Below are 13,930 nucleotides of genomic sequence, written 5' to 3'. Positions count from 1 at the left end.
GCAATGCCTGGGCTCTACCCAGACTAATTGAAATCAGTTCTGGAAGATGGAAAGTTAATTTTGTTGTTGTTGTTGTTTTAATCTCCCCAGGCGATCCTGGGATACAGTGAGGGTTGGGCATCACTGTAATAGAGGAAAGCCCAGGGTAATATGGGGACCACTGTCTCCAACTGGGATGATCATAGCCCTTGAATAAGCCAGAGAACATCTTAAAGATAGATTCTCGGACCCCATAAGGACCTGCTAAATCAAAATTGCAAGAGAACGGAGACTTGGAGTCTCCCTTTTGGAAGAGTTCCTAAGATGGTTCAACAGACTAGATATCACTCTGGCAATCACTGCTTAAATCGAATCTGTCCAGAAATATCATGTGAGCCCTATGTGAAATTCTGCATTCTCTGGTAACCACATTTTTAACAGCTGAAAGAAATAAGTAAATTATATATACACTATGTACAAAATATTATTTCACCGTAGGATCGAAGAATAAAATATTACTTAGTTACTTTACATTTTTTCTTTTTTCTTTTTTTTTTTTAAATTCTCATACTAGTTCTTTGAAATCTGGTGTGTATTTGACACACAGAGCTCCAGACCACACTGCCTGCTTGCCAAAGGCGGCGGCTCTGTATGTAGTTCACTTCTGCCCTCTCAGTACCCAGCACCAGGCCTGACATGGCAGAGGCGCTACTCTGGGACTAGGTCTGGGTGTCTGTCTCCCAGACAGTGGAAACCATGGGAACAGAGGCATGGAGGGATAGAACAATGTGATGAGGGCTGGAGGGGAAAGATAGAGAGATGCAAGCAGTGCAGGAAGTGAGGCTAGGGAGGGAGGCAGGGCCCCATTCTGGAAGGGGAGCCCCGAGAAGGCCACCTTAAGACTCTTGGGTCCCTTCAGTTGTGGCCACTGGTTGTTCTCATGGCCTCTGGTGCCATAGTTTTTCTGTCTTTTGAACATACCACCAGGAATTAAGAATAAATGTAAAGGGCTTCAAATCCACTCCATTATTGTTACTATTACTATTACTATTACTATTACTATTACTATTACAATATTCTAGGAGATCAGAGCCCTAGGGACCCCAGCACTTGGTGTTAGGTTTATTGGTTTATTGAGACATGCCTCAGAGCGGGATGACTACGTGAGCTTCTTTTTGTTGGGAACCAGAGCTGTAATTAGGGAAGACTTCGCTGACACTGAGAATCTGGTAAACATATGCCTTTTCAGTTTAATTTCAACTTCAGATTTTGTTGGGGTCCGTCGAAGCCTCGCTATGGGTACATTAGATACGTTTCAAGACAATAATAAAATGGATTCGAATTATCCCATCTGTTAGAATCCTTTTACAGAAATCTGTCCCGTTTTCTTGGCACTAGCAGATTAACAAAGGTTATTATGCATTAGTTGAGGGATTTGTCACTGACTCATAGCAAGTTCAGAGACCAACTGTTCCAGTCCTGGGTCTCGGTGATGTATTTTGTGACATCGCAGGACGTGCGGCGATGAAAATTGCAGTGCTTGGGCATAGCGGGAGAGATTAAAGCAAGACCACGGTCTTGAATGGGGCTGGTGCTTGACGATCGAAGGTGGACAGACCCCAGTGGTTTACAAAAGGAAGTCAGTCTAGAAGGAGGACCACAGAGCTGATGAAGCAGCTTCCCAACCACAGGTCACCATGCTGTGGAGGGCTCCAGATTTTTCAGAAGTAGCTAAGGGGAGCCACGCTAAGCTTGAGTCTTCTCACTCCAAAGTTAAAGCAGAACAGACCCATTTTCATCAGCTTTCTTTTTTAGATTTCATCACAAGAGTTCGTCTAAGATTCATAAAAGGGCTCTGCTACAACTCACAAAGCTTGAAAAAATGCTGTGTAGACCATGAGTAGCATTGTGGCGAAGCATCATCATGACGGATGTCAACCTATTTCTAGCAGTAGAATCCCATTAAGAGAAGAGGATTTGTGGTGGTAACTTGAGGCAACCATGTGGGTAGCACAAAGGATCTAGATCATCCATTGGTTCATGATTCATTCATTCATCTTACAAATATTTTTCAAGCGACCTAAATACAATACTAAACTCTTGGCATACAGCTGTAAATAAAATAGATAAGCTCCTTCCCTGTCCTCATGTTATTTACATTAGAGGATTTAGACAGTAAACATGAACACAAATAAATACATGTTGTTTCTATAGCTTGAAGCTGGAAAATTGATGCAATGCCAGTGAAGGAACACTACTTTGGAAAGAATGGTTTGGAAAGGTTTTGCTTATCAGGTGCCCTTCAGCTGAAGGACTTAAAGAAGCCAGCTGGGCAGATAGCTTGGGGACAATTTGGAGCACAGAGAGGACCTGGCTCACAGAATGCCTTACAAGCTAGTGTATTTTCTAAATACAAAGAGGAGCTCCTGGGAGGTTTTGGAAAGGAAACCATGATATCTCGTTCACATTTTTCAAAATCTTTAACAGATGGCATTAGGAGGATGGCAAGGGCAAACAGAGCCTTTTCCCAGAGACTGACTGGTAGGCAGGTTGCCAAGCCAGAGACTCTGGAAATGAGGAATGCAATAGGATTCCCATTCTTAGAACAAAGACCCCAGGTGAAGTTGAGGCCCAAGGAAAAATCCCACTACCTGGACTGGAACCCAGGGTGAGCTCTCCATTATAAGCCACGACGGCTGATGCCCATGGTCAAGTATGGCCCAAGCTATGTCAGGCTTCTACCTCGAGGCAGAATTGGTGCCATAGCCTGGAGTGGGGTTGAGCTGACAAGTCAAGTTTTTTGAGGCCCTGGGGAGATGGGGTCTGCAGGGCAAGGAGCAGACCAGCCCAGCATTTGGAATAAGAGTACTGTAACATGCTTTCCTCCACCTTGAGAATGACTCCATGCTGGCAGCCAACACAGACTCCCATCAAATCCACTTTCCCCACAAATTGCATCCACATTTTTGCAATTTGGTGTGTATTGATTTTCTCCGAGGGACCTCTTGTTGAGTTATTTAACTGCCACCTTTGCAAAGGGCAGCAAGTAATTTTCAGTACAGACCCACTTCTTCTGAGAAACTCCAATCCAGGCCAGTCCTATAATTTCATTTCAGAGCACTCCTGGATGATTATATTATCCAAATCTGGGCATTATTGCAGAATGAATGGTTCAACCATGAGGACAAAGAGAGCATTAGATCTTCTTCTCCATCTCAAAATAATTTATCAACAGGAGTGAAGGAACAAGGGAGAGGTACCCAGGAGAAAAGGAAATAAAGAGAAAGACATTTTCTTATGTTTCTTCTTTGAAGCAAAGGTGAACTGGCCAGTGTCCTCAGTATTCACAACAGAATTGGCTTCTCTGATTTTGTGTGGGTAATCCTTGGATGCTTTGGCATTTCTCAAAAGGGTCATGTGAAAAATTAGAATCAGCGCAGCACTATTGTGGAAGACAGCGACCATTTCTTCTGTCCTTGCTCTGTACCTTATATAAAATCCCACTCACCAAGGATCTATAGGGATTCCTCTTCTCTCGCCTTTTGAACTGGCAGTGGTTTTTGTTGTTCTTGTTGTTGTTGAGTCCATGCATTCTTTTTCACTTTGGATTCCAGGAAGCTGAAAGATAGTTAGGTAGATAGGTAGGCAGGTAGGTATGTGTGTATATATGTATATATATATATATATATATATATATATATATATATAGCTCAATCATAATACTTGTATCATAACCCTTATGGTTTGTATCTTTAAGTATACATATTTTTTTTACCCATTCTGAATTTTCTATTTGTTTTCAATTCCTGATCTAAATTTTTTACCATCCTTCTCTTTTATCATTGTTTTAATATAACGTTTTAAGTCAAACAAAAAAAGATTTTTTTGGAAAGCAAAAGGATATAAATAAGTAAAAACTAAACCTGCCTTCATTCAGAAAACATGCCAGGTGTCATATACGAATCAGTTGTATATAAGAATTCACAGATCCTAAGTGAGAAGCATAGTGAATGTTGAGGTTTCAATGCAAGGAGAGAAATCTGACTTTTGAAATATGATTGGGGGCAAGGGGACTCTGGTGTAGATCAGATAGAGGATAGAGACACCACCCTGATAAGATGTAAACATGTCAGGGGTAGGGGAAGTAGGGTGTTATGTGTCATTTTATTATGGACCTTGGGGATATTCACTCTTGCCTAAGATGAAAACATTTTGATATCATAAAAGAAAATTTGATCTCTGGAGCCAGTCAGCCTGGGTTAGAGCCTCAGCTCCATCCCTTATAAACTGTGAATAAATTTTTGGCAAGTTATTGGACATCTTAGGGTTTCAATTTCCTTATCTGTCAAATGAGGATAATGGCAGATATTGTTTGAAGGTGTTATTATGAGGATTAAATCAATTCACACAGAGACAGGGGTAACAGAAATCAGTGGTACACAGTAAACATTCAATAAATGTGAACTATTATTGCTGTTGTTAATATTTTCTTATGAGGCAGCATGTACATTACCTCAGTTTTCCCTCTCAGTTTTACAAAAAGGACACTTTTATTCCCCTGTGAAAATGAGGCTCAGGGAAGTTATGTGAGTTGCCTGAGTGCCCGATTCAGGAAGCCTGGAGTCCAGCACAGAGCTGTTGGACTCCAAAAGCCATACTGCTTCCCCTATAAACTCCCCAACACAGCCAACAGGATGGCATAAGTAGGAAACCTCTTCCCAAAGCAGGCCATGAACTACATAGAAGAAAAATGTAGTGATTCATTCACTCAAAAATTATCTGTGAGTACTCTACTTTGGGCTGGTCATATGGCAAACAAAGATAAGTCTTCTGGAGGGCCCTCAAGTGACTTCTAGACCAATGGGCAAGATAAATATACCACAATAGAGAACAGTGTGGAAAATGCCAGACCGAGGTACATACAATGACACAAAAGAACAAAGAGAAAGGACATCTAATCCAACCTTCTAGAGTTGGAATATGAAAGGATGACTATTAGTGTCCAGAATAATTTCCACTCTCCTACTAGCCCTTTATTAGAGAAGTCATGTTTTGTAGGAAGACTACAAGGATTCTGCCCCTTTAAGAATCTCCACCCCGATACCACTGTCACTCCTCCCCAGCCCTTATCCCATTCCCTAAGAAGTACATGGTACTGTTTAAGGGAAAATGTTACCTGGACCCCCACTGATACTCAGTTTAAACCTAGATGGTTTCTAAGAGCCCAGCCCTTCAATTATTAGGAATTTTGCAATCGTTTTGTTAAACAGCCATTAGTAAAAAATAAATTCTAGGAAACTACATTTCAGTAAATTACATTAAGAACAAAGGTAATTGACTTTCTAATGCATCACTTCCTTGTAACTTCAGTACATTTTGCCTGTCTTCAGGCACTTGGGCTTATTCACCTCTGTTGTATGCATCCATTGGGAATACTGTATAAAAGTGCCACTATATCCCTTCCCAACTCCACATTCAGTGATAACATGTTACCAGAATGGAATCAGCCATGATGGAATTATTTACACCACAGGAATAAGCAAGTGCTATAAATGAAGGCTTCATTTCTTTCTCATAGAGCCAGTTGCTAAGCATTTACCCATGCATCACTGGCCATCATCCCACCTTTTCCTCCCTGACATTGCCTGCCCTTCCCCTCCTCTTCTCTTAACATCCACTTCATTTCTTTCTCCTTCAATGTGTTCACACCAGGTCACTTCAGCTTCCTGGTTAGTCTACACTTTTAGGTTTCAATCTTCTTGTTTCCCTGCTCATAGCCTCCATTCTTCCCTCCTTCCTCACATCGAACTTCTTTTGGCTTAGAACATATTCTACCTGGCCCTGATACTTGGTTTGCTAATTTATGAACTTCCTTTGAGTAAAAAAATATTTCCCATCACCTACCTTACTAGGTTTTGAGGGATTGATTTGACCGTACTGGCTGACTGCTTTAATGGTATTGGGTATACAGTGATATAGATCAAGAAGAGGTCCCCTGGTCACCAAAGAACAATAGGATTCTAGATTTGAACCTGGCCCCAGGTCCCTTCCTATGCTGTTTCTGTCGCCAAGACCCTCTCCATGGCACTTGTTAGTGCTTTTTAATGCCTTCTTTGAATTATTTAATTGGATTACAGCACACTAAACATTTGAAGAGAATTCAAGCACAAGTTGCCAGGCTCTCTCTTAATGAACATTCTGTATGTCATTGTTTGCCAAGAAAGTCATTCATTTGATAGAAATAGGAAGTTGAATGAAGAAATAAAAATACAATTTTTTTCTCATGCTCTTCACAGTACACCTACTGTTTCCTCAAGTAATATTTCTGTCTCTTCCTCTAGTCATGTGTAGACTATTTTCCCAAGCATTTGAAGAGGTTAACTCCCCAAATACCATGTGTAATTTCTTTGTATTACATTCTGTCATGTATGAAAGATTACAAGATCCTACTGGGTTCCATCATATGCTAAATTTCCACAAATCCTTTCCCCTAAATGTGCAGATGGCATATGTTCTGCCCATAAAATCCATATTGGTTCACATGCCCAACATGATGACATGCAGCATGGAGATTAGAGGAAAATGGTCTTCTGTATGTTACAATTTACATATCATAATATAGGGAGGGTAGGAAAAAAGGATCACAGATTCCCAGTTGCTTCCTTTTAGTGTATAAGAAAGCTGAGACCGAGTGAGGCTGACATACTGAATGTTGCACAGTGATTTTCTTTGAAAGTAAATTTTAAGAGTAGTACTGTTAGCTTTGTAGGACTCAATATAGTGTTGCTTTCCTAGAGATTTGCACCAAAATATTTGGACATATCCCACTGCTGTGTACCTTGCAGAAGGGTATAATATCTTAGATTTATTCTAGATTCTCAGCTAATCTATGAATGCTCTAATGATAAGGGGCTGTGTTAACTATTTACTACTTTTCTAGCATTTGACATAGGGCATGGTGTAAAATAGAAGCTCTATACGTTCATATGTCCTGTAGGCGCTTAACAAGTAGATCTTGAATGAGTAGATTGTTGTGTATCTGTTTCTCAGAAAGACACATGGAGAAATGGAGCTAGAGAAGACCAAACATTGATCTATGGAAATATTTTTATCTCTCAGTGAATGAACAACAAGGAAGAGTGACACTACAATCACAAATGCAGCTTATGATTCTTTATTTGGTAGTTGGATCTTACAAGAGAGCAGGATACACTCCAGAGAGCAGGATACACTCCAGAGATAGTGTGTCTAGGTTTGCATTAAGCACATGCCTATATAAGATTTTTATATCTTCCTGATGCATCGAAAATTTTCTATTATTATTATGAGATATCTCTCCATCTCTGGTAATACTGTTTGTCTTAAAGTCTACTGTATCAGATATTAATATAGTCATGTTGAGTTTTTCATGTTTAGTGATTACATCTTTTTTCCATTCTTTCCCTTTCTACTTATCTGTGTCATTATATGTAAAGTACATGTTTTTGGTAAATGGAATATAGTTAGATCTTGCTTCATTATCCAGTCAAACAATTGTTTTTTTTTTTCATGGAGTTTATTATAATTACATTCGACATAATTAAGGAAGAGTTGGATTTGAATTCATCATCTTGATATTTGCTTTCAGTTGTTCTACCTGTTTCTCTCTTTCTCTTAGACTTACTGCTTTGGGGTTAGCCAAATACTTGTTTAGTATTTCATTTTATGTCTTCTATTGGATTTGGGTATACATTTTTTGTGTTAATTTTTATAACTCTTTTATAGAAATTACCTATACACTGTGATTTATCATGTTCTACTTTAAAATAATATTACTATATATATGTATATACATATATATATATATATATATATATATATATAATGCTACTCTGTGAACAATATAAGAACTTACAGCTGTGTACATTTGACCCCTGAACAACATGGTTTTGAACTGCAGTCATCCACTTATATGCAGACTTTTTTTTTTATAAATACAGTATAATACTATAAATACATTTTCTCTCCCTTGCAATTATCTCTTTATTTTTTTGAAGATTTTATTTATTTGTTTATTTGACAGAGAGAGAGAGCAAGCAGGGGGCAAGGAGAGTGGCAGGCAGAGAGAGAGAGAGAAGCAGACTACCCATGTGGGGCTCAATCCCAGGACCAAGGGATCACAATCTGAGCCAAAGGCAGCTGCTTAACTGACTGAGCCACCCAGGCGCCCAAATCTTCCTTGCAATTTTCTAATAACATTCTTTCCTCTAGCTTACTTCATTGTAAGAATACAGAATATAATACACATAATGTAAAAAATATGTATTAATTATTTACATTATCAGTAAGGTTTCTGATCAACAGTAGGCTTTTAGTAAAGTTTTTGAGGACTCAAAAGTTGTATGCAAAAATAAAATAATAAAAAAATTAAAAATTAAAAAAAAAAGTTGTATGCAGACTTCCAACAATGTTAGGTATTGTGCCCCTAACCCCTGTGTTTTTCAAGGGCCAGTTGTGATTCTGTTCCCTCCTCCTCCCATTATGCTCTGTGTTCTATCACAATATTTTACTTTTATATAAGCTATAGATCCTACAATATGCTATCATTAATTTTTATTTAAGATGTCATCAGTCTTTTATAAAAGTAGATGTGTACCTAATTTTAAATGTTATCTCTTTAGTAGCAGTTCCCTTCAGCCTTCAGTACACATTTTAGCATTTCTTATAATGTGATTCTGCTGGGGGGAAAAATGTCTCCGCTTATAGTTATCATAAAATATATATATTTTGCTTTGGTGCTTAAAAAATATTTTTACTGAATGTAGAATTATAGGTTGACAGTATTTTTTGTCATTAAGTGTTTAAACAGTTCCATTGCCTTCTGATCTCCCATAATTCCCTGTGAGATTTGCTGTTAATCTTATATATCTCCCTCGTATGTAATACATTTTATTCTTTTTTTCCCCATCTGCTATTTTTAAGATTTTCTCATTATCTGGCTTCCAAGAATTTAGCTAAGATATGACTAGGTATATTTTTCTTTGTATTTATTCTACTCGAGATTCACTGAGCTTTTTGGACCAATGATTTGTCTTTGGAAAAATCAAACTTGAAAATGGTTCAGCTAATGATTTTTTTCTATCTCATTCTCTCTCACATAGAAATTAGAAGTCAACCTTTGTGAGGGCAGGAAGTTTATCTTTCCTATTTGTCACTATTTCTACAATAGTAATAAGGTCAGCAGACACTTTCTGAGCAATAAATTAATCAGTGACAGCATCTGCCTGTTTGGGTTTCCCTCAGAATTATGGTGCTTTAAAAGTTTCCACAGGTTCTCCTGGTACAAGCTTGATGCTTAATTTGGTGCTGAGTTAAATCAAAATAATTTTGAAGAACCATGGGCTTTTAGATTCTGGAGAGCACAAAATCTGATTTTCTGCTGAAAAGTCCAATAGTACAGCATCTTTTAACACAGCCCTCTCAAATATTCCAGCTTCAATTTTGTATATTTTCCAAAATCTTACAAAATAAACAAATTTTCTAGGTGAGCTCTCCAAGTTTTTTAGATATAAACAGTCCCTACCTACATTAGGTACAGCTAGAGCGATCATCTTTTTTCAAAAAATATCACTTGAACATTTTAGATCAATATATTTCCATGATCACGGTTTTGAAATATCAGACATACAAAACAACTTTTGATGGAATATTATAGTCCCATCCCCTTCTGCCCTCCCCCTCCCCAACCAAGATTTATTCCTCCAATGCAACAAATTTTTACTTTAAGCTTTTTTATTTCTGGTATGTATTTTCATGTGCCAAAATTTCCTGCTTATACTATTTTTTCTCAGTTTGACATTTTTGAAATAGTTCATTTACATCTTGTTTTGGTATTAAAAATTCAGGGTTTTTTTCCATTACCATGCTCATTTTTCTCTCCTCTCCTCTCAATAATCTTATTTCCCAATTTTGAGTTCTTTTTTCTTTTTAAGATTTTTTTTATTTGACACACAGAGAGAGAAAAAGAGAGAGAGAGATCACAAGCAGGCAGAGAGGCAGGCAGAGAGAGAAGAGGAAGCAGGCTCCCTGCTGAGCAGAGAGCCCGATGTGGGGCTTGATCCCAGGACCCTGAGATCATGACCTGAGCTGAAGGCAGAGGCTTAACCCACTGAGCCACCCAGGCGTCCCCCAATTTTGAGTTCTATAAGTAGTTTCACATTATTATGATTGTATTACAACTGTTGCTTATCTTGGAGTCAATTTATGTATCATGGTTATATTTCCTTTCTCGTATAAATTTCTGTTTTTCCTACAGTTAACATCCACCTCTTTTTCCCATTTGCTATTATTTCTTTATTTATGTCTCTCTTTTTTTTTTCCCAAATACCTTGACCGATCTCTCAAATATTACCGATAATTTTTCCAACTAATTACATACAATTCCAAACTCCCCTTCAGTTCCTTTGATCTCACTCCTACAAACCTCCATTCTCCTGCTCCAGTATGGACCAATTAATTGCCATGCATGATGCTTGGATGTGGTTCTGAAATTCCCCATTACTGCTCTTCTGTGCTGCATTTTCCGTTTTCTTGATTCTCTATAGTCCTATGTTTTTGGTTTACTGTTCTTATTTTGGAGAAGTACATACTCCTGTATCTTCCTAAGACTGTGTATACAGAAGGTCAAATTTCTGAATCATTAGATGTTTGGACATTTTTTTATTCTATCTTTATATTTCATTGATGGTTTGGCTCTTTGTAGACTTTGGGTTGAAAAAACATTTTCTCTGAACTGCTTTGCTAAGTAGAACTTTGGGTCCTAGAAGTGTGTGAGAGTAGTAGTCGCCTGACTATGCAGGGTAGGAAAGGGGCTCTGGTTGTCTAACTGTTCTGCATACAGTCTTAGCCAAATCGTTTTTCAGCCTGGAATTTTATCCTATCTTTCTAGGGACCCAGCGCCTCCAAATCCCAGCCTGTCTAGGAAGGTGTGGGGCTAATGGCCTGTCTTCATTTTGATACCCCTGCTATAAGCGCTCAGTGTTCACTCTCTGTCCTGTTAGCTCATTTCTAATCCATCTCCCCTGAAATTCATAATATGCCCTGTATCTGCTACTTCCTCCTCTTTTGTTCTTTGTGGATGTGTTTGTTTCGTTATGTATACTATGGTTGTCATTTGGGGTTCATGTTTGGGAGAGAATGGAGATAAATGCACCCATATTCAGTTCATTAGGTTTCCCTGAAATCCTCGACCAGAGTGATTTTCTAAAATGAAGATTGGACCCTCATGTCATTCCCATGCTCCACTTCCTTCGAAGTCTGCTCATAACTTTCAGCATGAGATGAATATGGTTTAGCTTAGCAGGAAAAAAAAAAAAGAAAGAAAGAAAAACTTCATGATTAGATGCCTGCCTGCTTGCCTGCCTCTCCAGATTTATCACCAATTGCCTGCATAGATGAGGCCAGTGGGATTGTCTGCCTGCCACCCTCTTTTATGGAATTGCTCCTCTGTCAATACTTCCAACAGCCTGGTTGCAGGCAGATCTGTGTTTTTCCTAAAACTGACCTTGTCCCCTGGTCTGACCTTGTTACCCTGGTGACTGAGTCAAGCTGGGTCCATTAATCCATTCCCTAGACGTTTTGAGAACCTGCAAAACTCGGGGCTGTGGTAGCTATGTTGGGTATTTTTTGGATCTGGGAAGCAGAGAAAGCTTGTCTCTCTGAATCTAGTTTATTTGTAAGTCTTATCTCTACTTTGCCCTTTGTTTCTTGGGTCTTTGAGTGTCGCTACAATAAATTTCTTGTTTTGGACAGTGTATAGCTCATAGTTAGTACTCAGTATGTGTCAGCTACCAGGATTCACACCCATCTCACCGAAGATGGTGATTTCTTCTAGTTTCTGGAAAGCAACATTACATTTCATGATTGTGTATCTTCCTTATGCCTTTTCTGCCTGAATGTCCTTCTCCCCTTTTTTCTACTATATAATTCTTTTTTTTTTTTTTTGAGATTTGCTTATTTATTGGAGAGAGAGATAGTGAGAGAGAGTGCGCGCACAGAGGGAGAGTGAGAGGAGAAGCAGACTCCCTGCTGAACGGAGAGCCTGATGTGGGGCTGGATCCCATGTACAGGCACCTTTCTACTACATAATTCTTTTTTTTTTTTAAGGTTTTGTTTATTTACTTATTTGACAGAGATCATAAGTAGACAGAGAGGCAGGCAGAGAGAGGGAGAAGCAGTCCTCCCGCTGAGCAGAAAGTGCAATCCAGGGCTTGATCCCAGGACCCTGAGATCATGACTTGAGCCGAAGGCAGAGGCTTTAACCCACTGAGCTACCCAGGCGCCCCTCTACTACATAATTCTTAATGCATACAGTTCAAGGGCCTGTTTAGGATGCTTTTCTTGAATATTCAGTTTGTGTGGGCATCTTTTTCTGAGTATATCTCTATTCTAGCATTCATTACCAAGATTTACCATTATTACTAATTTGCTCTTCTCTCCTGATCGTGGGCTACTAATAAGAGGAACCAATAGTTACTTTGAACTTATTTCCTCAGTATGTGCAAACAACAAAAAAGAAAAACTATGTTCTTCAAGAGAATATATACCCTTCTTTCAACTGATGCAGTATAACAATATCTAATATACTTTCCAAATAATATCCTTATTCTTATTATCCTTTCCTATATGAGAGTAACTCTAAAAACTGATTTTGGGGGTGCCTAAGTAGCTCAGTTGGCTAGGCATCTGACTCTTAATTTCAGCTCAGGTTGTGATCTCAGGATCGTGGGAGATGGGGCTTCCCACTGGACATGGAGCCTGCTTAAGATTCTCTCTTTCTCCCTCTCCTTGTGTCCCTCCCCCTCTCTAAAAAATAATTTAAAAACTGATTTTGTTGTAATTTTAACTAATTTTTTCTAACATTGTAATAAAACTTAAAAATAACAGATTTTAAAAATATCCTCAGAACTTTCTAGAATAAAGTCCTGATATGAACTTACAGAATAAACATCTTAACCCTCTAGGCAAGGAAATTAATTTATTCTCTACCAGTTCAGGAAGTGTATCAGAATAGGAACAAATAGATTAATAGTGACATGTATAGAATAAGAGAAAGAAAATAACCATTGTCTTCACTCACTGAAAGCAGTGTGGGGCTCAGAGTTATGAAGGAATGGGGAAAACAAAGAAAATTAACACTCACTGGGGCCCTACTATGCTCCAGTTGCCGTCCTGTTTCCATATATGCTTGCCTTTTGAACTTTCAGGAATCATCTTGGGGCTCCCGGGTGGCTCATTTGGTTAAACATCTGCCTTCAGCTCAGGTCATGATCTTAAGGTCCTGGGATCAAGCCCTTTACTGGGCTCCCTGCTCAGCAGGGAGTCTGCTTCTGCCTCTCAGTCTAACCCTCCTATCACTCGTACTCTCTCTCTCAAATAAATAAATTAAATCTTTAAAAAAAAAAAAAAAACCCAAACAAACAAAAAAAGAAATCATCTTGACAGGTGGATTAACATAGGTGTTTCCTGCAAAGAAATCAAGATTTAAGAGATAAAATAACTTCCTAATGTCACACGGCTAGTTAGAAGCAAAGTCAGAATTTAACCAAAAGCCATGTAATGTCTTTAAAAACTGATCTTTCCAACTTTACACCTTTAAAAAGAAAACACTCATCTGTAATAAGTAGTTATAACTGGATGACAGGAATATGAATCATTCATAATCTCATATTTTTCTCTATTTTCTCAGTTTTCTACAGCAAGCATATATTACTTTTACCATAAAAAGTTACATGATTAAGTAAAAAAAAAGCCAATTCCCTTGGACCAAAAGAAGTGCTGGGAAATGATACTCCTTTGAACAGCTAAGTGTTCATTATAAGGATCCTTCTCTTTGCTTTAATGTGCAGTAGGAGATAGGACTTGAGCAATTTCCCCAAATCCTTGCTATTAGTCTCAAACAAGCCTCTAGCTA

General features: G+C 38.5%; 1 protein-coding gene across 1 annotated transcript in view; it reads left to right on the top strand.

The window, feature by feature from the left end:
- DAB1 (DAB adaptor protein 1) overlaps positions 1–13,930 on the top strand; it is a 591,361-nt gene that overhangs the window by 89,179 nt on the left and 488,252 nt on the right. The gene's annotated exons all lie outside the window — the stretch shown is intronic.

Source organism: Neovison vison, chromosome 2 (genome assembly GCF_020171115.1).
Source record: "Neovison vison isolate M4711 chromosome 2, ASM_NN_V1, whole genome shotgun sequence".
NCBI lineage: Eukaryota > Metazoa > Chordata > Mammalia > Carnivora > Mustelidae > Neogale > Neogale vison.
This window is presented reverse-complemented; position numbering and strand designations above follow the sequence as displayed.